Genomic DNA, 27,570 nt, shown 5'->3' on the forward strand with positions numbered 1-27,570 from the left:
GTGATTGTTCTCACTGCCAGGATATAGCAGTGAAACAAAGTTTTTGCTTTTATGGAACTTAACAATCGCGAGAGACAGATAATAAATAAACTGGCAAGCAGATATACGTCAGGAAATGAAAAACACCAGAAAGAAAAATAAAGGAAGATGAGGGAATCGTCTCCTGATCACAGTAGGATGACCAGGGAAGGACTCTAATGAGGTGACATTTTGTGGGAGACCTGTGTTAAGTGCCTGAGTGGAGCCATGAGGGTATCTGAAGGAAGAGCATTCTAGGCAGAGGGAAAAGCAAGGGCGAAGTCTCTGTGCTGTGACTGTTTTTGTCATATTAGAACATTGCAAGGCAGCCTTTTTGATTGGAGTAACATCTGGTTGGAAAATAACATCTGAAAGATACCTGGAGGTAAGTTGATGTTGAGTCTTACGGAGCAACAGGGATTTTGGATTTTATTCTAAGTGAGATGAGAGGCCTTTAGAGGGATCTGGGTTTAGAAATGATACGATCAGACTCTTGCTTTAAAAGACCTTGCTACAAAAAGGTCATTGTAGGAAGATGTGTGGAAAAGGAAGACCAATTAGTTGGCTATTGAAATAATTCAGATGGGCTCAGCACCCGTCGCACAGTGGTTATAGGGCCAGCCACATACACAAAGGCTGGTGGGTTCGAACCCAGCCCAGGCCGGCTAAAACAACCACAACTGCAATAAAAAGTAGCTGGGCATTGCGGCAGGCGCCCATAGTCCCAGGTACTTGGGAGGCTGAGGCAAGAGAATCACTTAAGCCCAAGAGTTTGAGGTTGCTGTGAGCTGCGATACCACAGTACTCTACTGAGGGTGACATAGTGAGACTCTGTCTCAAAAAAAAGAAAGAATTCAGATGATAGATGATGTTGGGTTAGCCTAAGGTGGTGGTGATACTGAAGTAAAAACTGGCTGGCTCAGGAGGTACTTTGAAGACAGAATGGAAGAATTTGCTCATGGATTTGATGTGAGGTACCAGAGAAACGGGAGTGGAGAAGGATACTGTTAGGTGCCTGAACTCTTCCCCCACCTCCCCTCCCAGAACAAAAGGCCTACCTAGCCCCACCCCAAGAGTTCCTCAGGAAAGACCCTAGCCTGCCAAAGCCTTCCAGCAACCTGTGGGATCTCCCCTATGCCCAGTATGAGAACAACCCCCCAACTACGCTTGGTATAGCCGCCATCTTTGCCCAGGTAGGTCTCAATCCCCTTCCCATCAACCTGGCCTGAACCTCCCCCTGGTCATGTCTCTGAGTACACTGCTGGACCCCTTTCAGACACCAAGATCTTTAGTCTGCGCAGTGGAAGAAATGACTGGTTCTTAAGAGAAGCAGGAGTGTATAATGTCCCAGAGAACTAATTAAGATAACTGCTTCAAGAACGAGGTGGGAGGCTTGGCACCTGTGGCTCAAGCGGCTAAGGTGCCAACCACATACACCTAAGCTGGCGGGTTTGAATCCAGCCCGGGCCCACCAAACAACAATGACGGCTGCAACCAAAAAATAGCTGGGTGTTGTGGCAGGCACCTGTAGTTCCAGCTACTTGGGAGGCGGAGGCAGGAGAATCGCTTGAGCCCAGGAGTTGGAGGTTGCTGTGAGCTGTGATGCCACAGCACTCTACCCAAGGTGACAGCTTGAGGGTCTGTCTCAAAAAAAAAAAAAAGAACGAGGTGGGATGGTATTGGCAAAAATGGTAGACCTCTGAAAAGTCTGTCCTCTACAAATACAGGGAAAAAAACTGTCAAACATAGAATAAACTTTTTTTCCAGAATGCTGCAAACTAACTAAAGGCTTGTTTACTTAGAGTGTTTACTGAAGAAAAATGGCTGAATCTTAGTAGTAACAGTGAGCTTTGTGCTGTTTTTATTATACTTGTTCTGGTCTCATTCTCCACTCTCCTGCCTTGAAAAGTGACAGTCTGCATTCCCTGAGCAGCCTGGCTGCCACCTGAAGGAACAGAGCAGGCACGGCAATCTATCAAAGTTCATTCTCAAACAACTGTCCGTAATTTATCTGTCTGGTGGTTCCCCATAAGACCCCACTTGCAAGGTTGTCTGCATTTGACATGACTTAAGTTTATGTGTTATGAAAAACCTTTTTCCTAAGGGTATTTGCCAAAAAAATTACAGACATGTTTTAACTTTGTAGCTGCCAATGGCAGTGAATTAACAGTTGGGGCAAACAATAGACTGAGCAAAAAGCTTAAAGGGAGGGAATAAGATGTCCACAAGGACCTTGAAAAGCTCTGACATATTCCTTGGACTCTAGAAGGCCATGCACCAGTCAGGGCTGTGTACATGCCCAGGAAAGACCTGAGAAAGTTCTCAGATCACACCCCTGACTCCAGGCTCTGTGCAAACAGGAAGTCATGTTAAGGGGGCACTGTCAATTGCCCCTCTAAGTGTTGAAGGCAACACATACACAGAGGCCCTAGGCAAAGACTAAATGATTTACTGACCCTAGACGTTTAAGGACATCTCTATCTTACCATTAGTTGATTTCGAAGCTGAGTAGAGACTTCAGTGGCCACATACAACAAAAATTACAGACTTTGCAAAGAAGTTTAGAAAAGTCACTAAATAAAGAAGAAGTATAATAAGCAACAACAACTATAGAACCTGGAAAGGCAGAAGAATCTGATTTTCAAAGATGTCATATTATTTAAAATGTCCAGTTTTCAACAAAACATTATGAGACACGCAGAGGTACAAGAAAATATGGACATGCATAGGGAAAGAACCCATCAGTGGAAACGCAGATAATGTCCTAGCCATTGGACTTAATAGGAAAAGACTTAAAATTAAATCAGTTTAATTTTTTATTAAATTTAAATCAGTTACTTTAAATTTAAAGAGCTAAATGCAACCGTGTCTAAAGAACAAAAGCATGAGAATGATGTCTCAAAATAGGGAGTATCAATGAAAATATAAAAATTATAAAAAAATCGGGCGGCACCTGTGGCTCAGTGAGCAGGGCGCCGGCCCCATGTACCGAGGGTGGTGGGTTCAAACTCGGCCCCGGCCAAACTGCAACAAAAAAATAGCCAGGCGTTGTGGCGGGCGCCTGTAGTCCCAGCTACTCAGGAGGCGGAGGCAGGAGCATCACCTAGGCCCAGGAGTTGGAGGTTGCTGTGAGCTGTGTGACGCCACAGCACTCTACTGAGGGCGATAACGTGAAACTCTGTCTCTACAAAAAAAAAAAAAATTATAAAAAATTACCAGATTGATAGAATGAGATTACTGACTTGCCCAAGTAGAACTAGCCCCCCCAGGAAGGATCAAGTACATGTTCGTCCCACAAAACAGTGAATGGACCGATCCCTGCCTCTCTGACTCTTTCCCACCCACCTGCCCAGGTAGAGCTGACCCACCCTGGAAGGACCAAGTATGACCCTCCTAGGAAATAGTGAATGGACCAACCCCTGCTGCTTTGACATTCTAAAATCCTCCTCTGCTATAGTGCACATGTAGATTTTTTCCTGGTCAGGAATCTCACCCCACCTACACCCAGATGGAATAAAAGACACTTTGATCGCACAAAACTGGCCCTCTGTCTTCCATGCCTCTTGCACCCTGGAATAATCCTTCATCTTTGGGTCTGGAACCTCTCACAGATGTCCTGAAGTTGAAAAATATAATCAGTGCAATGAAAACTCCACTAATGGGGCTCAACAGCATATTTGAGCAGGCTAGAGAAAGAAGCAGCAAAATTGAAAGTAGGTCAGTTGAGATTATCCAGTTTGAGGAACAGAAAGGAAAATGAATAAAGAGAAAAAATGAACAAAGCCTCAGAAATCTGTGGGATCCATTATGCATATAAACATACTTATGGTAAAAGTCCCAGAATGATAAAGGGACAGAAAAAAATATTTGAAGAAATACGACAGGGAACTTCCTAATTTTGATAAAAACATTAGTCTCCGTATCTAAGAAGCACACCAAACAATAAAACAGGATAAATGCAGAGAGAGTCACACAGAGGCACATGATAATCAAACTGTTAAAAGCCAAAAGCACAGAAAGAATGTTATGAACAGCAAGAAAAAAAGCAACTCATCATGTATAAGGATCCTAATACAATTACCAACCGATTTCTCAGCACCAACTATGGAGACCATAAGGCTGTGACATGACAAAGTGCTGAAGAAAAAATAAAATCTATCAATTAAGTATTCTATATCCAGCAAAACTATATTTCAAAAATAGGCTGATCATGGTGGCTCATGCTTATAATTCCAGAACTTTGGGAGGCAGAGGTAGGAGCATTGCTTGAGCTCAGGAGTTTGAGAGCAGCCTGGGCAACACAGCAAGACCTCCTTGCTAAAAAAATCCCAACAAAAATACATCTGGGTGAGGTGGCTTATACCTGTAATCCTAGCACTCTGGGAGGCCAGGGTGGGTGGATTGCTTGAGCTCAGGAGTTTAAGACCAGCCTGAGCAAGACCCTGTGTTTTTAGTAGACCCTGTCTCTACTAAAAATAGAAAAACTAGCTGGGTGTGGTGGTGGGAGCCTGTAGTCCCAGGTACTGGGAAGGCTGAGACAAGAGTTTGAGGTTGCTGTGAGCTATGATGCCAGAACACTCTAGCCTGGGCAACAAGCAAGATTCTGTCTCAAAAGAAAAAAGAAAACGAAAGTTGAAGGCTGAATGCAGTTACTCAACGCCTGTAATCCCAGCACTTGGGAGGTAGAGCCAGGTGGATTGCCTGAGCTCACAGGTTCAAGACCAGCCTGAGCCTGAGCAAGATCTTGTCTCTAAAAATAGCTGGGCATTGTGGCAGGCGCCTGTAATCCTAGCTACTTGCGAGGCTGAGGCAGGAGAACTGCTTAAGGCCAGGAGTTTGAGATTTCTGTGAGCTATATGAAGCCATAGCACTCTATCCAGGGTATCAAAGATCTAATCAAGGTGAGTTGTTCCACCTGTACTATTTGGGGCTTTTTCTTTCTAATTTCTTACTCTTCCCTTAAAATTACATTGTATTTCATGTGGAGAAGATGGGGGAGGCAGAATTTGGATTATGGGAATGGCATGTGAATATGCAGAAAGGAGAACCCAGCCACACAGAAATGCCCAGAGCAGCCGCAAAACACAGTCTCCATTCTCCTTGGAAGAAAGCCTTCCCCCAGCCCCAGGAAGAAGGGAGTTGGCCAAGGAGCACTGTGTTCACCCACATCACACAACACTTAGAATTCTGTTCTTTGGGGAATAGTGGCTGGATCAAGTCAGGTCAGAAAGTCTTGTTTGGGAAGCCGAGCTCTGAGTGATCAATGAGGAACTGTTAAGTTAAGGTCACTTCTGGATTTCATTAGAAGTCACCCCTCTTCCTCAATTTTAAGCATCGACATAGAACAGCTAACAAAGTTATTCCAAGTAATAACATTAAAACAAACAACTTCCAACGAAGTTAAATGTTGGTGCCAAAAAAAAGTCTCAGGATAAAGAACAATCTTTTGGCTTGAACATTTCATTTTATAAAATGAAAGACTCACTAACTTATTTTTCTTTCTACAAGACCCGCTAAAAACCTTGGACGGAGCTGCAGACCACCAGTGTTTGGGAATCTTCTGGAAGCGGTCTGGCAGACCGTGGCTCATTCATTTTTTCTTTTGATAAGGAGCAGGCGTGCCTGCTGGTGCGCTTCCTCCTTGCACATGTTGGCCGTCCTGCGATGGTCAGCAGGGGCCCGCACCTCCAGTCCGTCCCAGACAAACGACCGGGCCTACTTTGTCTAGGTAAGGACTAAAGACTCGGGTGTCCTATCTTATTACTCTAGACGTGAGCTCCGCCACGGCCTGGGGTGCCCCCGCTTGGGATCCGGGCAGCGGAGGCTTCCTGTTCTGAGGACGGCGCCCACATAAAGCGAACACAATTACCTCCAGGAGAAAGTAGGAAGGGCCGCGACGCCGGAGGTGGCAGTGCGATCGGCCTTGCCTGCTGTTTCCTTTTGCGCTAGGTGTGCTTTATGTGGGCACTGAGAAAGGGGCCTCGCTATATACATTGGGGGAGCAGAGAGCAGGCCTCGCCCCGTCCTCAGAGCCGCGACACCCTCCTGCTGTCCAGTCAGGCCGGTCCACGGTTTCCCCTCTCAGGTCTGCGCGGAGACTCGGCAAACACCCACAAACATGCGGTTACAGCTGCGCACACCTTGCCGCCGCTGCAAAACGGCCAGTTCCCAATGCGCACGCGCGCGGTGAAATAACCCTGCGGCGCTAAGTCCAGCTTCACTGGCCCGTAGCGGTTAAAAGGTTGCCCCGAGGTGCGGAACGAAGAACAGAGGGGAGAGACCTGCGCGATGGAGCGGCCTTCCATTGGCTCCCCTCGCTCCGCCCTTGGTCTCGATTGGCTGGAGGCCGGGAGCACGCGCCGAGCACGCTCCCACACACCGCGCGGCGTTCGGCCGGCGACAGCGGCGCAGCCAATGGGAGCGGCCTGGGAGGCGGGACTCCAGCGCCTGGGCCTCCCCGGCCGCAGATGAGTTGGTAAACAGATCCGGAGCGCGTGCTGGCAGTCTGCGCCGCGACCAGCGCGCGGAGGCTGCTGGACGGTGCCGGTGGATCCCAGCTTCCTGCAGCCGGGTAAGGCTGCCGCCCGCCCGCCCGCCCGTTGCATGCCTAGGAGCTGTCTGGATGCGGCCAGAGCTGGGCTCAACCCCGGCCTTTTCCCTTCTTGCGTCTTTCCCAATTGACAGCGTGGCTTTCTCTTGGCGAGTTTTACTGGGTCAGGGCGCACGCCTGAGGTGCTCCTCAGGTGTGGGGTGGGAGCTCTGCAGGGTCTCCCACCCCTGTGCCCTCCTCCGACTGCTCGTTCTGCCTCGGGGAGGGGATGAGGGCCCGTGTGCGGAGCCTCGGGTTCCTGGAACTTGCCCAGGAGCTCCTGTGCCCCGTTGCCCGCTGCCTGTGTCTCTTGGTCGCCAATACAGCTTTCCGGCCTCGCTTTCTCACGATAATGTTTTTCTTCACTTGCACTGTTTGGGCCTCGAACTGTCCCAGGCTGCAAGTTGTTTGAGAACTTTGACTTGCTTAGCTAACACCAGCTGTTGGATTTTGAATGAACTTGAGACAGGGGACCCTTCTTGGTCCTTTCCTTCCTCTGCTTTTTCTTGGCCCCTCCTCCTTCTCCAAACACTGGGGATCTTAGGGCTCAATCGCCTAAACTTGAGCCTTTCCCTGGCTCACTCCCACTCATGGCACAGGGGCAATAGCCCCCTCTGTCAAACGTAGGCTAGTTCTTCCATATGCCTTGGGTGATGAGGAATGCTGCAGGGGCAGGACTGGGGTTTGGGACATTTGGATTAGCGACGTTTGCTTCTTGAAGAGTGAGAAGCTTTTGTGCAAGCTTCCAGCCTGGGAGGGTCCAGCCTGCAGCCTGTAGAATAACTTGGGCCTTGAGTCTACGTGACCCGATTGAGGAGCCGGTCCTGCCAGGTCTTCCTCCTTGCCAAAGGATTTGAGGGCGCATTGATGCCAGCCTGCCAGTTGTCATGCCATGAATGAGTGAGCGGGTCACCCTGGCAGGAGGGGTATTGGGAGACTGTCTCTTTTGAGGAGGGCCTTTCTGAGAAGAGACAAAAGTGGGGTGGATGCGTCACAGGAGCAGCATCTTTAAGGCTTAGGTGATGGCTCTGAGTGTTTTGTTCAGGCGTGCAAATAGTGCAGACAGTGCAGAATTGTTATTTTTGGCCTAATTTCAGGCTACTCAAAGGAGAAGTGAACCAGCCAGCCAGTGCATCTCCCTCAGCCAATGTATCACCTAAGACAGGGTTTCTTAGCCTCTGGACCGTTGACATTTTATACCCATAATTCTCCGTTGTAGGGGACCTGATCTGTGCCCTGTAGGATGTGTAGCAGTATCCCAGGCTTCTAGCCATTAGACTAGTACCACTCCACCCCCACCTGCTGTTGTGACAACCAAAAATGTCTCCAGATATTGCCAGATGTCTCCTAAAGGGCACAATTACCCTTGGCTGAGAACCACTGAGGGAAGATTCTAAAAAGGGTCACCCATGCTGCCCACTAACTACTCTCTGCCTACCCAGAAAGTGGGTAGGCAGAGAGTAGTTAAGCCCCCTGCCTTAATCTGGTGGTAGAAGCCATGCAGATTGGGCTTTAAAGAAAAACTCACCTGTGCACCTGGGACAGAGGTGAAACCTGCCAGCAGAGAAATAGGAGGTAGAAACGCTGGACGCTGCGCCTGCTAAATGGGCTGCAGTGACCAGACTGGGTTGGGGGTGCTGAAAAGGTAGAAGACTGGGATTTACACTTGAACTAAGTATGGGCCAATTTTTATTTATTTATTTATGACAGAGTCTCACTCCTCCCTCCCCACATTGAGTGCTGTGGTGTCATAGCTCACAGCAACCTCAGACTCCTGGGTTCAAGCTATTCTCTTGGCACAGCCTCCTGAGTAGCTGGGACTACATGCATCTGCCACAACACCTGGCTATTTTTAGGGACGGGGGTCTCTCTCTTGCTCAGGCTGGTCTCGAACTCGTGAGCTCAGGCAATCCATTCACCTCAGCCTCCCAGAGTGCTAGGATTACAGGCGTGAGCCACCCTGCCCAGCTGTGGGCCAGTTTTTAAATAATGAACAGACGAGTTTAAGCTGTCTGAATGTTGGCAGAAAAACCAACTTAGTTATCCACCAAGTAGCTTTCCCAAGGTGATGCTTTATTCATCTTTACTTTTTTCTCAGACCTCCTCTTGTGTCTTGTGATGCGAGACGGGGCCAGGCCTACGCCTGCTTGGAGTGAGTGGTTGTGTTTTTTTTTTTTTTTTTTTTTTTTTGTAGAGACAGAGTCTCACTTTATGGCCCTCGGTAGAGGGCCGTGGCCTCACACAGCTCACAGCAACCTCCAACTCCTGGGCTTAAGCGATTCTCTTGCCTCAGCCTCCCGAGTAGCTGGGACTACAGGCGCCCGCCACAACGCCCGACTATTTTTTGGTTGCAGTTTGGCCAGGGCCGGGTTTGAACCCGCCACCCTCAGTATATGGGGCCGGCGCCTTACCGACTGAGCCACAGGCGCCGCCCTGAGTGGTTGTGTTTTAAACATACATGTGTGTATATTTACATGTACTACCTGCCCCCCAACCTGAGGATAATGGTACAGCATGGATATGTGTAAAATTTGTGGAATTCTTTTATAGTTGATAGAAAAATGAATGTCAGAGAGTACGCCACTTTTTTTTTTTCTTTTTTCCTTTGGTCAGCCTAAAAAGGACCAAGGAGTCCTTTTGTGCGTATGCAAAGAAAGGCTTTACTTCTGAGGCTAGTTTTTGCCTTCAATGTAATCCAGAATTTGTGGGGCCCCCCCGTTTTTTTTTGGCCGGGGCTGGGTTTGAACCCACCACCTCCAGCATATGGAGCTGGCGCCCTACTCCTTTGAGCCACAGGTGCCTCCCTGGCCCATATTTCTAAGTCCCAAACTGTTGGGCATGCAGAAAAGCCAAAACCCAGTCATTATTGCACTAGGCCAGGAAAAACATCCCACGTCTATACTATACATTTCCCTTTCTTGTGGTTAATTGATCTGTGATGATGTATCAGGATTTTCCCACAATCCTCCTTGGTCACTTAGGGGGTCTTTCTGGTGTCCTTTGTTGCCTACAGGAAAAGGGCATCAGGAAAGGGCACTTCTCCTTTCTCAAAGAGAAGCTTAAGGAAGGCTATTATTGGGAAGCTCAAAACTTGGCAGGATAATTTTCCATCAAGAAGCATGGACACTGAGTCATTATCCTTGTCAGTTGAAATAAGAGCTGTGTGCAAAATTAGATAGGGATATTTAGACTGAGGGTCGTCTTGATTTGACAGTAGTGTGTGGAAATAGTTCTGGCATTTGTTAAACAACAGCCAGGACCTTGGGAGAGCCTTTGGAAAGGGGAGCTCGTGGGAGTGGAGGAGTTCAGGGGTCTTGCTCTTTCTGGAATTATATGTGTGGGAGGAATGGGAGCCCAGGGAGGTGGTTTATGAGCAGTGAGGGCGGCTTCAGTCCTCAAGGGGAGGCATAGATTCAAAAGACTCTATGCAGGTGGAATTTATGGACTAATTGGTTGGACACAGGGCTGAGATTTCTAGTGTGGGGAGGAGCAGGAATATGTTGTTACTACTGAAAACAGCATTTAGGAGGAGGAAGAGGTGGTTTGGGGGAAGATGGTGATGTTAGCTTTAGACATGGTGGGGTTAGGTGCCTGGGGCACTATTTTTCCCATCCTTTTTTATTAAGATAATTTGCATGCAGCAAATCTACCCTTTTTGATGTGCAGTTTTGCAGTTTGACAAATGCGTGTAGTCATGTAAGTCCCACCACAGTGAAGATATTGAACAATTCCATCACCCTCTAAAGTTCCCCTGATCTCCTTTATAGTTGCCCATGGGACTTTGATGGAGTGTATATATGTGTAATTTGATTTGTTCTAGAAATGGTTTAGACGGCTGAGAGGTTCTACCTGGCTTAAGAACGGAGAGGCTGAAGTGGCCCAAGAGATATTGCAGGTAGCAGGGAGGCAGGAGGATGGAGGACGCGCCTGGGAACCCTCAAACTGTGGAGTACATGGCGGGAGATAAGGCCTATTTAGGTGGAGGGGTGAGAGGAGCTTTAGGGAAATATGGGGGGCCAGCAGGTTGGGGGGCAGGCTGAGGAGGCCCACTGGTTGAGCCTATAGAGGGGCCAGGCTGTGTGTGCCGAGGAAGCAGGAAAGATGCAAGTGTGCTCTGTCTTTGGGAGACCATGTTGGCCATAGCAAGGGGCAGCGGGGAAGCACGGTCAGCAGGAGAGCTGAGGGTGGGTTTGGGGCTTGGGAGGAAGGCTTTCATGAAAGGAGAGATCCACGGCTACAGAAAAAATAGGTCAGGGGCAAGGTCCTCCTGCAGAGGAAGGAGGAGGGGGATGGTTGGGGTGGGAGGAGATGGGATCAGAAAGAAAGGCTGGGGAAGAGCCTGAGAGGTGGGGCCGAGAATTTGTGGGTGCTCACATACGATTACCACTCTGCTGAGAGAGTGAGGCCCTCTGCTTGATGTGGGAAAGACAGGGTCCTGCGATGAGTTGGATATTCCCCATAGGAGTGAGTGAGGAGTGTGTGTGTGTGTGTGTGTGTGTGTGTGTTTGCGTGTGCACAAGGGAGGCAAAGGTATGTTCCTGGTTGTGTAAAAAGGTCAATCCCTTTTTCTCTCCCTACCTCTGTCCCATCCACTGGATTTTCTTGGAAAGCGTGTTTCCTGGGAGGGATGCTATGGGCTTTCCACCTCTCTGCCTTTGTGAAGCAAAGGGGGTCTCCTTCCATCTCTTGCTGTTTTCATAGAATGTCTGGAAGGATTAGCACTCATTTTTTTTGCACATCATTCCTTCCAGACCCCATTGAATCCCAACTTTCAGAGCAGCCCTGTGGTATGCTGTCCTTGTTGATTGGTGCTCGAGGGATAAATAGCCCTGTCCCTAGCCAGGCGTTGTGGCGGGCGCCTGTAGTCCCAGCTACTCGGGAGGCTGAGGCAAGAGAATCGCTTAAGCCCAGGAGTTGGAGGTTGCTGTGAGCTGTGTGAGGCCACGGCACTCTACCGAGGGCCATAAAGTGAGACTCTGTCTCTACAAAAAAAAAAATAAAAAAAAAAAAAAAATAGCCCTGTCCTAATCTCTGGGAATTACAGATCATGGCCCCCATAAACTAGGTCAATGGCCTTATTTATACACGAGGGGAGCACAGGCCCAAAGAGGAGCCCTGGTGTGCCTGAGGTCTCACATGGTTGGTGCCTTCCCTGTCAGCCCTCATTACATTGTGTGTGGTGTTCTGGAACTAGAGGACCTGGTGGCAACTTCCCTGCCAGCTGGTGGGCTGGAAGAGAGGTCCTGGGCACTATTCGCGTGAAAATAAATGTTAAGTTAGAGCTCTGAGCCTGGGTCAAGTCCAGTGCTTGTTCTTTGCCTGGCACATTTTCTGTTTGGCACCGATACTGGCTCAGAGGAGGGTAAAAGTAAGAGCAGATTGCCCAGTAAGCTGTAGGTGGTTACTGTTTGACAGGTGCTTGAGTAAACATCCCCAATCTTTCTGAGATTGAAAAAAATAAATTGTTTGCTGGGCACAGTGCCTCTCCCTCCTAGCACTCAAGGTGGAGGTGGGTGGATTGCCTGAACCCAGGAGTTCCAGACCAGCCTGAGCAAGAGTGAGATCCTGTCTGCATTAAAAAAAAAAAAAAAAGAAAGAATTAGACGGGCCTTGTGGCGGGCATCTTGTAGTCCCAGCTACTGGGGAGGCTGAGGCAAGAGGATTGCTGGAGCCCAAGAGGTTGAGGTTGCTCTGAGCTATGACTCCACGGCACTCTGCTGACAAAGTGAGACTCTGTCTCAAAAAAAAAACAAAAGAAAGAAAAGAAAAAAGAAAACTAAATTTGTAGTGCTTGCTCTGGTTAATGTGCGGGCAGACTGGCTTTCTGAGGAACAGCTGGTTCTTCCTTTTCCTTGTCGTCATCCTCAGTCTTCTTACAGATAAGGGGCGGGGTGTGACAGAGAAGCAGCTGGGATAATGGCATCCCTGTTCTCCTCACGTCTGCGTGCTCACTGTGCGCAGGCTCATGAAGCCGGCTTGGAAACTCTCCTGGCTTTGCCTCTGTAAAAATTACTCTTTAAGGAAGAGCTATTGCAGGCTGTGTGCGTGGGGTAGCTCAGGTTTCCTGGTGCTCAGCTCGGTACCCCTGATGTCTCCTTGGTGCTGGCCTCGAGACAAGGGAGCTTGGCAAGCTAGGAGCACCTGCGTGGCTGGGCCACCGCCTCAGTGACTTGTGTGGGTGTTACCAGGCACACCATCACACACCATGGGGAATACAGAACCGGGCGAGAGAGGTCTCCACTCTCTGGGAACTTACCATGTGGTAAGAGAGATGTGACAGGTGCACAGAGGGTTATACAGGGCATGGTGACCTGAGGCTGTTAAGAGATAAGGGAGTTTAAAGGAGTGGAGGTAACTTGCATGTGAAGGGTTTAACTGGCCCAGCAGTATGAGACTCCAGCAGGGGAAATGTCTTCCCGGAGGAGGAGGGAGTGGGGAGTGGTAGGGGTGTGTGTGTGTGTGTGTGTGTGTGTGTTGGGGGAGGTCCATTCTGGAAGCAGTGGGAGGTAAAGCTGCCTGGGGCCCACAGTGAAGGGTCTTCCTGGCCCACAGCTCAGTTGTGTAGGCTCGGGAGCATGGACATCAGCAAGGCAACAGCCATCTCTCCTGGGCTTGTTGTCAGCTTGTCATTTCTCTTTGTCTGGCTAGGAGTGTCCCTTGTGTGGGTTAATTCACTGTTTTTTTTTTTTTTTCTTTTAAATGCTATTGGGGTTTTGCATACACGTAGTGCAAACGAGTTGCATGTAACCTCAGTGGTAGAATATGTTAATTTAACCTCTGTTCCAGCGATGTGTGCGAGTGTCCGTACCTGCCTGTGTGTGGTATTTGGAGGCGATGCTAGTAAAGGTTGGTATTGGGTGTCATCGTGTCAGTACTCAGGGCCCCGTGGCTCCTTCTTATGCTCTTCAGTGTGGGACTCCTGCCTCTTTCTACTGTTTGTGTCTAATACCAAACTGGCTCCAGAATCAAGCTTGTCTTTAATGGGTAGGATTGCTGGTGCTGAGAAGTGTGATGCCCTCAGTCCTGGTAGGTAAGGAACTTTCCAGAGTGGAAAGTTTGACCAGTTGGCCTGTGAGAGCCCCGCTGGCTCCAGGATTTATGCATATGTGACTCATAATTTTCTGCAACCACATGGGGAGACCATTCAAGGTGGGAAGCTTGCTTATGTCTCCTGGTGAGTGACTGTCGCTTAAAAAAAACAACTGTAGATTGGGGACAGGTTTCTTATCTTGGGTCCCTCAGTTTCCTAGGCAGTAAGAAGAGGGGATGAGACCTGGAGTCAGGTACAGATGGGCCCGGCATCTGACAGCATTGGAACTTGGAGGAGATTTCTTAACCTTGATGAGCTTTAATTATCCCATCAGTGAGTGGGGATAATAATACCTCACTAGGTTGTTGGCAGGATTAGAAGGAATATAAAGTGTCAGGGAGGCCAGGCTCACAACTGTAATCACAGCACTATGGGAGGCGGAGGAAGGAGTTCTAGACCAGCCTGAGCAAGAGGGAGGTAGCACCACCTGTCGTCCTAACTGCTCGGGAGGCTGAGGAAAGAGGATCACTTGAGCTTAGAAATTTGAGGTTGCAGTGAGCTATGATAAGAGCACTGTACCTCAGCCTGGACAAAAGAGTAAAGTAAGAGCCTGTCTCAATAAATGAATGAGTGAATGGGTGAATGAATGATTGACAGGCACACAGGAGGGGAGTAATAAATAGCTATTTTATTAGTAGTAATAAAACCTCACGGCACATTTGGACCTATAGTCAGACTTCTGTGGCACTCTTACATTATGTTGATCAAAAAAAGAGTAAAACTAAGAATATACTTGCTGTGCTTTTAATTTCTTCCAAGAATAATGTAATTAATGATCTTTAAGTTTTTTTCATGGCATACGCGTTGAAGATCACTCCTAGAGGTTGCCCAGGTTCTGCGGCTTGCGGCCTGTCCTTCGTAATTTCATGATTCCAACCTCAGCCTCTGGGCCACATCTTCTCCTGGCTCTGCGCTCCCCCCACACCTACCAGGGGCTCTGGGTTTACACTGGGCCCACCTGGATAATCACCTGTTCCAGGAGGTTTAACTTCACGTCTGCCACGTCCCATCTGCAGGTCACATCTTCACAGGTTCCAGGGACAGGGGCATGGACATACTTGGGGTGCCATTGTTCAACCTGTCATAGCCACGCACAGTATTTTGGCCACATTTAAAGACAGCCTTTTAAATATCTGATTTCGCATTAAGGAAGACCCTCACCCTTAACTCCAGGAGTCCTCACTCACCTTCCTGTGTGAGTTCAGCTGACACTTATTATTTGTGTGTCAGGGTGAGTCTCTGGGGGTCGGGTGGGAAGGAGTCAGTCACGTCTGAGATGGGGGCCTACCCACAAGGGCCTTATAGTTTGAACAGAAAAGACATCTATGTGCAAGAAGGTAACTTACAAAACAGGGTCAGCTCTGATCAGCATGGGAAGAGTTAGGTCAGCTGTTTGGAAGACTTAAATACGGAACAGCTGAGAGTCAAGTTAGACCAGAATAGGAGAATGTGTTCTTAAATTTCTATGGTGCTTTTCATACATTTTAAAGTATATCACCTTCTGTTTAAAAGAATTTATGCCATTGGGAGGAGGAAATGGGTCAAGGATGGTTCAGGAATGGCCTAGAATAGCCCAGCTGGTCAGGGCAGGGGAGAGCTGACTCCTGAGCTCCAAGGTCCGCCCAGGTGGCTGGTGGGTGGGTTTTCAGGGGGCAGAGGGGAGGGGCAAGCCTGCCTGCCTGGGAGAAGGACCTGCAGATCAGAGCTTGCTCATGAGTGACAGGAGTGGGTGGAAGCTGGAAAGGATTTGGAGACCTGGAGCCTCAGGCGCAGGAGTCCAGACTTTATCCTATAGACAGTGAAGAAGCCGTTTGAGCCCGGAGTTAGCATGATGAAAATGGGAGTGTTCCAAGGCTTGGAGGCAGGAATCTGTGGGAGTCAGAGGGATTTTTCCTCCCACTGATCCTTCTGGAAAATGCCTCGGCAAAAGCCTCCCATTCTGTTTTTCTCTAAGAGTGGTAAGAACTGGCAGGGTGGCTCATGCCAGTAATCCCCTCACTTGGGAGGATGAGGTGGGAGGATCACTTGAATCCAGGAGTCAGACCTGAGCAACATAGCAAGACCTGGTCACCACAAAAATTAGCTAGGCATGGAGGCTGAGGCCAGAGCTTGCTTGAGCCCAGGTGTTGGAGATTACAGTGAGCTAGGATCACAACACTACACTCCAACCTGTAGCCTGGGTGGCAGAGTAAGACCCTGTCTCTATTAAAAAGAAAAAAGCCTGTGGCTCAGTGAGTAGGGCGCCGGCCCCATATGCTGAGGGTGGCGGGTTCAAACCCAGCCCCGGCCAAACTGCAATGGAAAAATAGCCGGGCGTTGTGGCGGGCGCCTGTAGTCCCAGCTGCTTGGGAGGCTGAGGCAAGAGAATCGCGTAAGCCCAAGAGTTAGAGGTTGCTGTGAGCCGTGTGATGCCACGGCACTCTACCCGAGGGCGGTACAGTGAGACTCTGTCTCTACAAAAAAAAAAAAAAAGAGTGGCAAGGAACATCAGCAGGTATTTATGGCCCGCTTGTTTCCAGGCAGGCCAGCAGATGCTGGATTGCCTCTCCTGAGTGAGCCTCACACCGCAGTGCTAAATAATCCTCACTGGTCCCTGAGAGAGGGCAAGACTGCCTGCTCCACCCCTGCCTGCCTCTCTGACTCAGATGTGACACTGTGCCCGGCAGGGAGACTTGATATATAAAGAAAAGGATTATCCAGATGGGTCTCGTTCATGCTTGCTCTGGTCTCACCAAGTGTGGACTTCAGATTGTCTGTGTGGTTGTAATCGTCATCATCATCATCATCATCATCATGTTAGCTAATGGTTTTTGAGCACCTGAATGCTATCATATGGTTTACTGAATCTAGGCCTTTCCAAGAACAGATGAAACTGAGGTACAAGGATAAGCTTACATGACTTGGGTCACCGTAGGTCACAGCAGCAAGTCAGTAGCAGAGTTAGGATCGAAACCCAGGTCAGATAAGCTCAGGCCTTTGTTACCATGTTACTGTACCACTTCTGAGCCACATATTTTTAAATATTTTAAGCAGAAAACTTTATTGGTTTTTCTTTTTTTTTGAAACAGAGTCTCACTTTGTCACCCTTGGTAGAGTGGAGGAGGAGGCAGGAGGATTGCTTGAGTCCAGGAGTTGGAGGTCACAGTGAGCTATGATAGGGTCGCTGCAGTCTAGCCTGGGTGACAGAGCAAGACCCTGTGTCAAAAAAGAAAAGATTGAGAGATCCATCTCTGTGCCAGGTGGCACACTGACCCCAGAGCCTGGCGTATACTCAGCTCTCAGTAAAAGCAGCTGTAGTTACATCATTGTGGTCTGCTGGTTCACTTCTCAAAAAGTAAAAACATCTGGGGAATTGGTTAAATTTATTGGGGGAGTGTTGCTGCGGCTCAACAAGCTCTGGTGTGTGTTCTTAAACGTTCCAAGAAAAAACCCAGTAGTCCAGAAGTAACTTTCAAGGGAACGTGAAGTCCTCAGCCTAGAAGACAACTTGAGGCCTAGAAACTTCTTTCCTTTTGAGGCACAACTCCACTGTGTCATCCTTAGGGATGTGGGTATGGACCAGTGTGGGGTCTGTGGTAAGACAGAAGTCCAGACCTCTCAACCAGGATGGACGGGCCAGCCTGCGTGGCTCACCAGGCCACCTGCCCCCAGCCCCCATCAAGCGAGGCTCTATGTGGGGTGAGAAGGGCAGCAGTGAACGTCTCTGTCTACCTACCTGTTTGCCTCCGTCCTCCCTCCAGCCACCCACCACCCTGTGCCTACAGCCACACCCAGGGCTTGCCTGGCAAGGGGTCTCTTCTAAATAACGAATGAAGGAGTGCTTAGCTGGTGGATGAATGTCCATCAGCTCAGGCTCAGGCTCAGGCCATGGGCTGACAGTGGGGCTGGACTGCAGGGGCCGCAGCTATAGCTGAGACTCTCTGGAAACCACAGGAGGGAAGAGAGTTGTACAGCGAGTTGGTGTCCTGAACCCTCTCGCACCCTCCAGGCCGGGTCCTTTCATAAGCAGCACTTAGAAGCCACTCATCTTGGACATCCCAGTGGAACGTGGCCAGAACACAGCCCCTTCCTTTGCCTCGCTCCAGCCTGGAGGCCTCTGGGTAGTGAGCAGCTCTGTGTCTGGTGAGATGAGCCTCTTTCTTAGGGGCAGGAACAGAGCTGTAATGGAGGGTCCGCACCCCAACACCAGCCTTGTTGGGCTGTTCTCATTTAACTCTGGGGACCTTCCAGATTTCCTGGGACAGTTATATTTTACTCCATTGCCCTGCAATAGAGGTCAACATATAGTAAGTAGTTTAGGCTCTGTGGACAATAGGCCTCTCTTGCAACTACTGAACTTGGCTCTTGTATCCAAAAAAAGCGGCGATGGATAATACCTGGGTAAGTGCGTGCACTGCAGACAGCATGTAAGTGAATGAAATGGCTGCGTTCCAATTTAAACTTTATTTACAAAACAAGCTGCAGGACTACATGTGGCCTGAGAACTGTGGTTTACTGACCCCTGCCCTAGGAGGACATTAGTCATGTTCTGTGTCTTAATTTTGGTCCAGAAAATGTGGTCACTTCACTTATTACACAATTCTAAATTAGGATCTTGGGGGTTTTTTTGGGGGGGAGGGAAGTACCCATTAATTATTCCCATCTGTTTTTTTGCAGTTTTTGGCCGCAGCTGGATTTGAACTTGTCAACCTCTGGTATATGGGGCCAGCACTCTACTCCTTGAGCCACAGGCACCACCCAATTATTCCCATCTTTTAATGCAGGGCCCAACATTGGGGCGGGCAGGCGGGCAGGCGGTCTGCCTGTGCCAAGGGATTTTCTCACCATTCTCCTGAGAACAGTTGAGCCTCTTTCCCCAAAGTGGGGTGGCCATGTTCTATCTGCCTGGCAGCCTGTCAGGGACAGTTGTCTTCTGATGAAGGACAGAGGCTACACAAGGGTGGGGAGAAGCCTTATTTATAGGCTTCTGATCTGCTTCCTGACCCGCTGCTATTGTGCCCTGGACAAGTGCTAACGGGAGCAGTTTTGAGAAGTTACACACTTGCATGCTTGCTTAGTTTTTCTAATTTTAACAAAAGATATTTAAGATTATTTTTATAAAATTTATTTTCTATTGTCAAAGTAGTACATGTTCTTTATAGAAATCTTTAGAAAATTTAGGTAAAGGAATGAAGATTGTAAAAGGCATCTGTCATCCCCTACCCAGCCCCTCTCTCCCTCCCTCTCTCCCTCCAATGGAAGGATAAATAATGCTGTTTTTTTTTTTTTTTTTTATTAAATCATAGCTGTGTACATTAATGTGATCACGGGGCACCATACCCTGGTTTTATAGACCGTTTGACACATTTTTATCACACTGGTTAACATAGCCTTCCCGGCATTTTCTTAGTTATTGTGTTAGGACATTTATATTCTACGTTTAGTAAGTTTCACATGTACCCTTGTAAGATGCACCGCAGGTGTAATCCCACCAATCACCCTCCTTCGGCCCATCCTCTCCCCTCCCTCTCCCCCTTCCCTATATTCTTAGGTTATAACTGGGTTATAGCTTTCATATGAAAGCCATACATTAGTTTCATAGTAGGGCTGAGTACATTGGATACTTTCTCTTCCATTCTTGAGATACTTTACTAAGAAGAATATGTTCCAGCTCCATCCATGTAAACATGAAAGAGGTAAAGTCTCCATCTTTCTTTTAATACTGGTTTTTTTAACCTGCTTTTTTGCCACATGGGAATATATAATATACTTTATTTTTTTTTTTTTTTTGAGACAAAGTCTCATTATGTCGCCCCCGGTAGAGTGCTGTGGCATCAAGCTCACAGCAACCTCAAACTCTCAAGCTTAAGCAATTCTCTTGCTTTAGCCTCCCAAGTAGCTGAGACTACAGGCGCCCACCACAACGCCTGGCTGTTTTTTTGTTGCAGTTGTCATTGTTTTAGCTGGCCCGGGCCAGGTTCAAACCCACCAGCCTGGGTGTTTGTGGCTGGAGCCTTAACCACTATGCTACAGGCGCCAAGCCATACTTTCTTATTTGTCATTTTAAATGGCCGTCTAGCATTCCAGTCTGTGGTCATACCACTATGACAAGAGTTGTGACTTTTACATTCTTGTAGCTGAATTATCACACATATTTGCTTTGTTTTGTTTGAGAGAGTCTCAGTATGTCACCCTCAGTAGGGTGCTGTGGCATCACAGCTCACCGCAACCTAAAACTCTTGGGCTCAAGCGATTCTCCTGCCTCAGCCTCCCAAGTAGCTGGGACTACAGGCACTCACCACAACGCCTGGCTATTTTTTGGTTGTAGTTGTCGTCGTTTAGCTGGCCCGGGCCAGGTTCGAACCTGCCAGCCTGGGTGTATGTGGCTGGTGCTGTAACCACTGTGCTATGGGTGCCGAGCCTCACACATATCTGTTTTTAAGGAAATGCAATTTGACAGGTTTTGGCAGGGATTCTTGCAGAGTTAACAGGCAGGATGGGCTGAGGAGGAGCAGGGGAAGGGACCTCCCTGTAGATGAGCGGAGTGGGGCTGCAGCAGGTGAGTCCAGCCTGGCATGGCCCCTTCAGCTTCTACTCCTGTTGTGAGGGCTTCTCTCAGCAGGCCTGGGCTGGGGTCACTGAGGAATGATGGAGGCTGTTTTTCTCTCTTCCCCCGGGTTCTTTTTCATGTATTCAGTTGCCTTTGCAAATTGATAGCATGTGAGGATATTTCAGGACCTGCTGGCAGCGCCCCAAGGCTGGATCTCACTAGATAGAACTCTGGAGTTGCCGGAGATATTTGAGTAATATCCCTGGTATGTGATTTTAAAGGCCAAGATGAAGGACAAATCTACAGAAATTAATGGATTTTGGTTTGGAAGTTTAAATCTTTTTTTTTTTTTTTTAATTTGGCCGGGGCTGGGTTTGAACCCGCCACCTCTGGCATATGGGACCGGCGCCCGTACCCGCTGAGCCACAGGCGCCGCCCAGAAGTTTAAATCTTTTCCTCAACACATAACATTCTTCTGAGTTTTTGGAGGGAATAGTCAATTGTTATTTATTTTTTTTGTAGAGACAGAGTCTCACTTTATGGCCCTTGGTAGAGTGCCGTGGCCTCACACAGCTCACAGCAACCTCCTGGGCCTAAGCGATTCTCTTGCCTCAGCCTCCCGAGTAGCTGGGACTACAGGTGCCCGCCATAACGCCCGGCTATTTTTTGGTTGCAGTTTGGCCGGGGCCGGGTTTGAACCCGCCACCCTTGGTATATGGGGCCGGCGCCTTACCGACTGAGCCACAGGCGCCGCCCCATTATTTATTTATTTTTTTAAAGGAAACACTACAAGGACATAAAGGAACATTTCAGTGCCCAAGTAGGCTAGAAATTGGGAATATTCTTGCCCAAAGTCAACAGACTGTTCTTGGCTGGGAGGGGAGAGAAGGCTACTCACCTGCCCCCAGACTCCCTGAGATCTTGAAACAGTCCTTGCCAAAGTGTGCTTGATGTGACAGTCTTGAGAGCCCGTGGGGCCGGCCCTGTGGGTCATTGTAAGCTCATTTGCTTTTGATTTCTTTCCTCAGTTTCTCGAAGGAATAATGGAAAAAGAAGGGGCTGGTGGAAGATTTCCACTTAAGGGCAAAGTCAGACTTTGGGGGAGAGTGTAGCAGGTGGAGACTCCTAGGAAGGGGTCTTAGTGGAGACTTCCTGCCTGGCGTTAGCTGTGGGCTCCCTTTCCTGCTCTTCCTCCAGAACTGGGCTTCTTAAGATAAGTTCCTGGGAACTTGTGAGAGGTCCCAGATTGCTGAACTCCACCCTAGACCTACAGAATCAGAGGCTTGGGGGCGTGGCCCAGCACTCTGTGCTTTAACTAGTCTTCCAGGTGATTCAGATGCACACCAGGGCTTGACACCACTGCCTCAAAGCAGCCCAACCACTGCCTTAAAAAGCCAGCTCCCTTGGCTCTTAATGTGGGTTGAAAGCAGTGAGCAGGTGTGTGGCAGTTCCAGACTAGGGCAGGCTTTCTCAAACCTCCAAGGGACCAGCTGAGTTGATTTCATTCAGCAAATATTTGTTAACCTGTCTGCTCTGTCCTGAGGGCTGTGGTAGGTGCTGGAGAGACAGAGGGGACAGGTAGATCTTGTCCTGTGGCTGATGCCTGATCCGGGAGAGAGATGGTTACACAGGTAGATTCAGAGCCTCACCACTGTTGCGACGTTGTGGGGGGAGACACAGTGTGCTGGAACTGTGTTGCGGAAGGCTTTCCAGAAGAGGTGGTGTTCGTGCTGAGACCTGTGAAGAGAGGAAGTGAGCTCCGTGTGCACAGGGCTGCATCTGGGTTCCAGGAATGGGGTGGCCTGGGGTGCTCTGGCTGGAGCACAAAGTCAGCAGAGGGAATATGGCAAGGGTAGGGCTGGGGAGGCAGGGAAGAGCTAGGTCATGGAGGTTCTTTCAGCCCCTGAGGGCCCTTGGAGAAGGCATGATGCTTGGAAGTGATTTGATGGATTTTATTTAATTTTTGTTTTGAAATAGTCTCAAGCTGTTGCAAGGCTAGAATGCAGTGATGTCGTCATAGCTCACTGCAGCCTCTGGTCTCAGGAGATCCTCCTGCCTCAGCCTCACAAGTAGCCAGTAGCCACAACTACAGGCATGTGCCACCACAGCTGGCTAATTTTCTTCTTCTTATTATTTTTTTTATTTTTGTAGAGACAGGGTCTTGATATGTTGCCCCAGCTGATCTTTTTTTTTTTTTTTTGAGACAGAGTCTCAAGCTGTCCCCTGGGTAGAGTGCTGTGATGTCACAGCTCACAGCAACCTCCAGCTCTTGGGCTTAAGTGATTCTCTTGCCTCAGTCTCCAAGTAGTTGGGACTACAGGCGCTCACCACAACACCTGGCTATTTTGTTGATATGTTGTATTTTGTTGTCGTTGTTTGGCAGGCTGGGGCTCAGGTTGAACCCATCAACTCAGGTGTATGTGGCTGGCGTCCTAGCCGCTGAGTAACAGGTGCTGAGCCTGCCCCAGCTGATCTTAAACTCCTAGCCTCAAACTATCCTCCCACCTGGCTTCCCGAAGTGCTGGGATTATAGGCATGAGCCTTTTCGTGATAACTCTCATAGTGTCCTAGTGAACACATCAGAGGGGTGAGGCAGTGGCACTAGGGGCTGTTGCATCGCCCAGGTGGGAGCATCAGATGGGCCAGGGCAAGGGGTGGTAGCACTTTTCAGGGTGGGGATCATGAGAGGGTGGGGTAGGAGTGGTAAGGTTAGTTTTGGACATGCTGAGTGTGAGATGCCTGTGGGATGTGGGCGTCCCAGGCTTGTCTGGGTGAAGCCTGCCCCAGAGAAAGCTGCTCATTGTGGTCCGTGCCCTGGTTCACACAATCCCCAGGACAAAGGGCGTTTTCTGCCTTTGAGTTCTTATGACAGGACTCAGTGGCAGTTGTGACTAGGAAGAGAGCGGGGAGGGGGTGCTTGGCTTTTGGAGATACAGACCCTGCTGCTTTGCTTGGGCGGGAGCTGGTCTGTGATGCAGCACTCTGTAGTTACAAAGGGGATTGAACACTTGCTTGGAAAACCCAGACGTGGTCCCGGCCTGCTGTCATCAGATGACAGATGGTGAGTTCTGGCTGTGAAGGGGCGACTTGGGGTGCATATGGAAACCCTCTCCTCAGAATAAAATTCCCTGACTTGAGTACAGTGGCTCACACCTGTAAGCCTACCACTCTGGGAGGCCGAGGCGGGAGGATTGCTTGAGCTCAGGAGTTTGAGAGCAGCCTGAGCAAAACTAAGACCACGTCTCTTAAAAAAAAAAAAAAAAAAAGACACCCACATGGTCTTCACTGGGCAGTGCGTGGTGGTTTTGTTGCTTTTTTGTTGCTTTGTGTGGGTCGGGATTGCCTGTTTATTTTTTAAAAAGAGCACAACTCATTTTCCTGCTGGCACATTTTGTATCTGGCTGGAAGGCACCCCTGGGTGGGTGTTTGTAGTTTTGGAGACTAGATTTGAAGGTTGCCCATGCCCCCAGAGGATTGCCATCTGATCCTTGTGTAGGGCAGAAGGCCTGAGTCTGGAGTTTCCTTTCCAGCAGGAATGAGAGACATCTGAAAGCTTTCTGGAAATGTCAGAGTGAAGGTTCAACAGGAGCACCCCTCACGTGGCAGGGACGCTGAGTGCCTCAGTCTCTGTCCCTGGGGTGGGAAGCTGCATTTATTACAGTTCTTTTTCTTTCTAAACAATATTTTTATTTACTTCCTTTATAACAATTTATCATGTTAGGACCAGAAAAGGGGTCTGGTGAGCCGTCAGAGTACTCCCCTCCTGAGGAGGGACAGAGGGGCTGAGCAGCATTGGTGGTAGCAGAGCTGGGCTCCTGTCCAGGCTCCGAGGACAGTCTCTTCCTCACAGGCCACCTCCTGTACTTCTGATTCTGGTGTCAACACTTGGCCTCTGGCTGTCTTCTGCACCCGTTATAGATGTGCCTACACGCTACTGCTGCTGTGAGCCCCCGGGCCAGGGCAGGTTCATCCTGGACCTGTGGGGACTTGTCCAAAGCGGGGAAGTGTCAGTGAGTGTGTGTTGGAGGAATGACCGATGACTTCTTAGTTTGGCATAGTATCTTCTAGTGCACTCCCCCCAGTGGGGGTCTGTCCTTCACTCCCACCACTTTATTAGTTAGTGGTCACCTGGTGCTTGGAGCTTTCCTCTCTCAGAGGAGAGCAGGCAGGCACTGAAGCCCTTAGGCGGCTCCTCTACCACGTGGGCAAACAGCCTAATTGCTCAATTTCTGTGTTACTCATAGGTGAGACCCCCAAAAAGCCGCTCAGAGGCCAGCAGCATGAGGCCCCTGGGGTGAGGAAGGGACCTGCTGAGTCTGGTGGTGGCTGTCCCACTTGTAGATGACACTCTAGTGCTGATTGGTTTTCTTTTTTTTTGCTAATAGGATTTTTAACTTGTGCAGCACGTGTGTTTTGGTTTTTTTTTTTTTTTTTTTATTTAAAATCTTGATGAAAACGTTTCCTCGTGTAGTTGAGTGCGTGGTTCTTGGTGCATTCCTGGAGGGGATTGGCAGCAAAATTTCCAGATAGTTGAATTATGAGTCACGTTGGGATTGTGGTGCCTTAGAAGTAGGGTTTTTAAGCCTGGATTTTTGGAAACAAAATGAGAAAACTCTGGAAAGACACTTCTTCTGGTCGTTCTCTCTCCCACCTCCCGCTTCATGGTACAGTATCTTCTAGTGCTTACCGCCAGGGTGAGACTTGGTATCAGTGGGGAGTCCACTGCTGTGGTCTGTAGGATGAAACTGTTTAGAGACTTCCTTGCAGCAAAATGCCTGGTGTTGAGCTGGGTGGGGTGGTGTGCACCTGTAGTCCCAGCTACTTGGGCGGCTGAGGTGGGAGGATGGCTTGAGCGCAGGAATTTGAGGCTGCGGTGAACCCACTGCACCGCAGCCTGGGTTACAGACTAAGACCCTGTCTGTATGGAAAAGGACCTGGTGTTGATAAGGGTGTGCTCATCTGGGGAGGGAGAGGGGCATAGTAGGTTAATAATATTTGTCCAAGGCGGGCGAGTGCAGGCTGTGGCTGTGCTTTTGAACTATGCCCCATGTATTGATCTGCTCCCAGGTGAGACTGTTCATTAGCAACATCTGTTTACTGGCAGATTGGTTTCCTCAAATCAATCAACAGACACTTTCCCTCACACTATGCAGGATGTGTATATTTTCGGGGCGTTATTTCCTCCCTCCTTCCAGAGGAGCTGGTCTGGTCATCTCTCGTCCTGGACCTGGTGCCCACTTCCAGGCTGAGACTTGGTACCAATGGGAAGTCCACTGAGTGTGGTTTGTAGGATGCAACTGTTAGGCAGGAAGAAAGCCTCACTAATTACCTTTCAGTGTGTATTCTTTTTAGGTGACTTATTTGCCACTTTGAAAATAAGATATGTGAACTAAAACTAGGAAAATACAGTTAGAGAAATCCTGAAAGAGCCAACTGTTAGTCTTAGTTCCCAAATACAGGAATTTAACTTTGTGGTCAATTATTTAACACAGTTTTCTCTAATGAATAATACATATTTTTAGCATCATTGTAAGGTAGGTGTAATTTCAGCCTGTTATGTTTGGACTTGAGTTCAGTGTCAGGATTAGAAATCAGGGCGTGCCAGGCCTGCGTGCTTGCAAAAAGCCTGAAATGGGTTATTTTATTTTATTGAGACAGAGTCTTACTCTCTTGCCTAGGCTAAAGTGCCAAGGTATCAGCCTGCCTCACAACAACCTCAAACTCCTGTGTTCAAATGATCCTCTTGCCTCAGCCTCCTAAGTAGCTGGAACTACAGGCACCTGCCACAATGCCTAGCTAATTTTTCTATTTATGTATTTATGTATGTATTTTTTTAGTAGAGACAGGGTCTTGCTTTTGCTTAGGCTTGTCTTGAACTCCTGAGCTCAAGCAATCTCCCGCCTCGGCCTCCCAGAGTATTAGGATTACAGATGGGAGCCACTGCGCCCAGCCTGAAATGGGTTTAAAAAAAAAAAAAAAAAAACAAAACCCTTACCACAGTTAATTGGCCAAAATATCACTTGCTAGTTTTGCCTTATAAACCTGAGTATGTGGTTATGACTTAAATGGAAGATTTACACCAAAGTGGTTTAAAGCCATAAAACAAAGTCTGAATTAAATAGGTCTTAGGAGGAGATTCTGAGAAGATTGGACGTCCAATAGTGGGAGAGGGGAGGGGAGGTTTTGAATTTGGGGCTGGGGCCTGTGGAAGACGCCGGTCTTGGTCATCTAGGTTGGATTTAGAATGGGTGCGGGGTGCTGGTGAGGGACCTGGCCTTCCGTGGCCGTGCTTCTGTCAGCTAAGGTGCTGATAAGGTCACGTCCCAGGAAGCGTCTGCGGGACTGTCACAGAGCTGTCCTGCGAGCAGGTGTGTCTGGGCCTCAGCCTGCACGGGCTTCTTCACCTTCATGCAGGTCCCCTGCCCAACTGCCATCCCCACCCTGCGACTTACAGCAGCTCCCGTTTTCTCTGCCCACCGGGCTCCTCCCTGCACTGGCCAGAGTGCTCCTTGTGTGGGGTCTCCTGCTGCCCTTCCCTCTCCCTGGGTTCTTCTTCCGGCCTCCCAACCTTCAGCACACAGCCCGGCAGCAGGTCATGAGTACCATTGTGCACGATGGCTTTCGGCTTCTCTGGTGGCCCTGACCTACATTAAGAAACGCATTTTTCGCTGTGACCTAATAGAGAAGAACGCGAGAATGACACACGGAACCCAGGGAAAAAAACACACTTCACAAGACAGCCCCGCCACCCCCGGGCTCCGGTCCTTCCCTTTCTAGTGACACTGCCCTGCTGCTCCCCCGTTTGGAATCTGGTTAGGGTCTTTGCAGATTGATGGCACACTGCATCTGGACTGCAGTTGGAAAACACTGGCTTGTGAAGACTTGAAGCTGAGGGCGGCCTGCCCCTGGGGGTGGTTGGAAGGGGGTCTGGCTGTGCCTGGGTCTGTGGGTCTGTCAGAGCCTTACTGGGCAGCCTCAGCGCCTGTGGGTGGGGTCAGGGCCCCATTGCCAAGAGCTGCTTCGGAGGTGGGATGTACCTGCCCCAGCGTATGGCTTTGGTTGAGAGGGGCGAGTACTGGACAGGGAGTCAGTATTCCTGATTCAAGTCCTGCCTCTGCTGCCGATCGGTCTGCCTCTCTGGGCCTCAGGTGCCTCCCAGGGTGGCTGTGAGGCCCAGTGAGACAGGGTAGGAGTGGTGAGTGCACTGTGGTCCTGTCCCGTTAGTCTTTAATCTGCAGTGTCAATTCAGCTGGAGTCTCCCTTGAGCCCTGTGCCCTCTCTTTTCTTTTAGTCCTCCTGGATCAGGGAAAAACCAGTGGCCTTCTGTTCAGGTTTCGGTGTAGG

At 49.1% G+C, this 27,570-nt stretch overlaps 1 protein-coding gene across 1 annotated transcript in view; it reads left to right on the forward strand.

The window, feature by feature from the left end:
* The first annotated feature begins 6,432 nt into the window (after positions 1-6,432).
* Positions 6,433-27,570, forward strand: part of COQ8A (coenzyme Q8A) — a 45,210-nt gene continuing 24,072 nt past the window's right edge. The window contains exon 1 of the mRNA XM_053605751.1: positions 6,433-6,589. The gene's annotated coding sequence lies outside the window, so the exon portion shown is untranslated. The remainder of the gene's footprint in view (positions 6,590-27,570) is intronic.

Source organism: Nycticebus coucang, chromosome 10 (assembly GCF_027406575.1).
Source record: "Nycticebus coucang isolate mNycCou1 chromosome 10, mNycCou1.pri, whole genome shotgun sequence".
Lineage (NCBI taxonomy): Eukaryota > Metazoa > Chordata > Mammalia > Primates > Lorisidae > Nycticebus > Nycticebus coucang.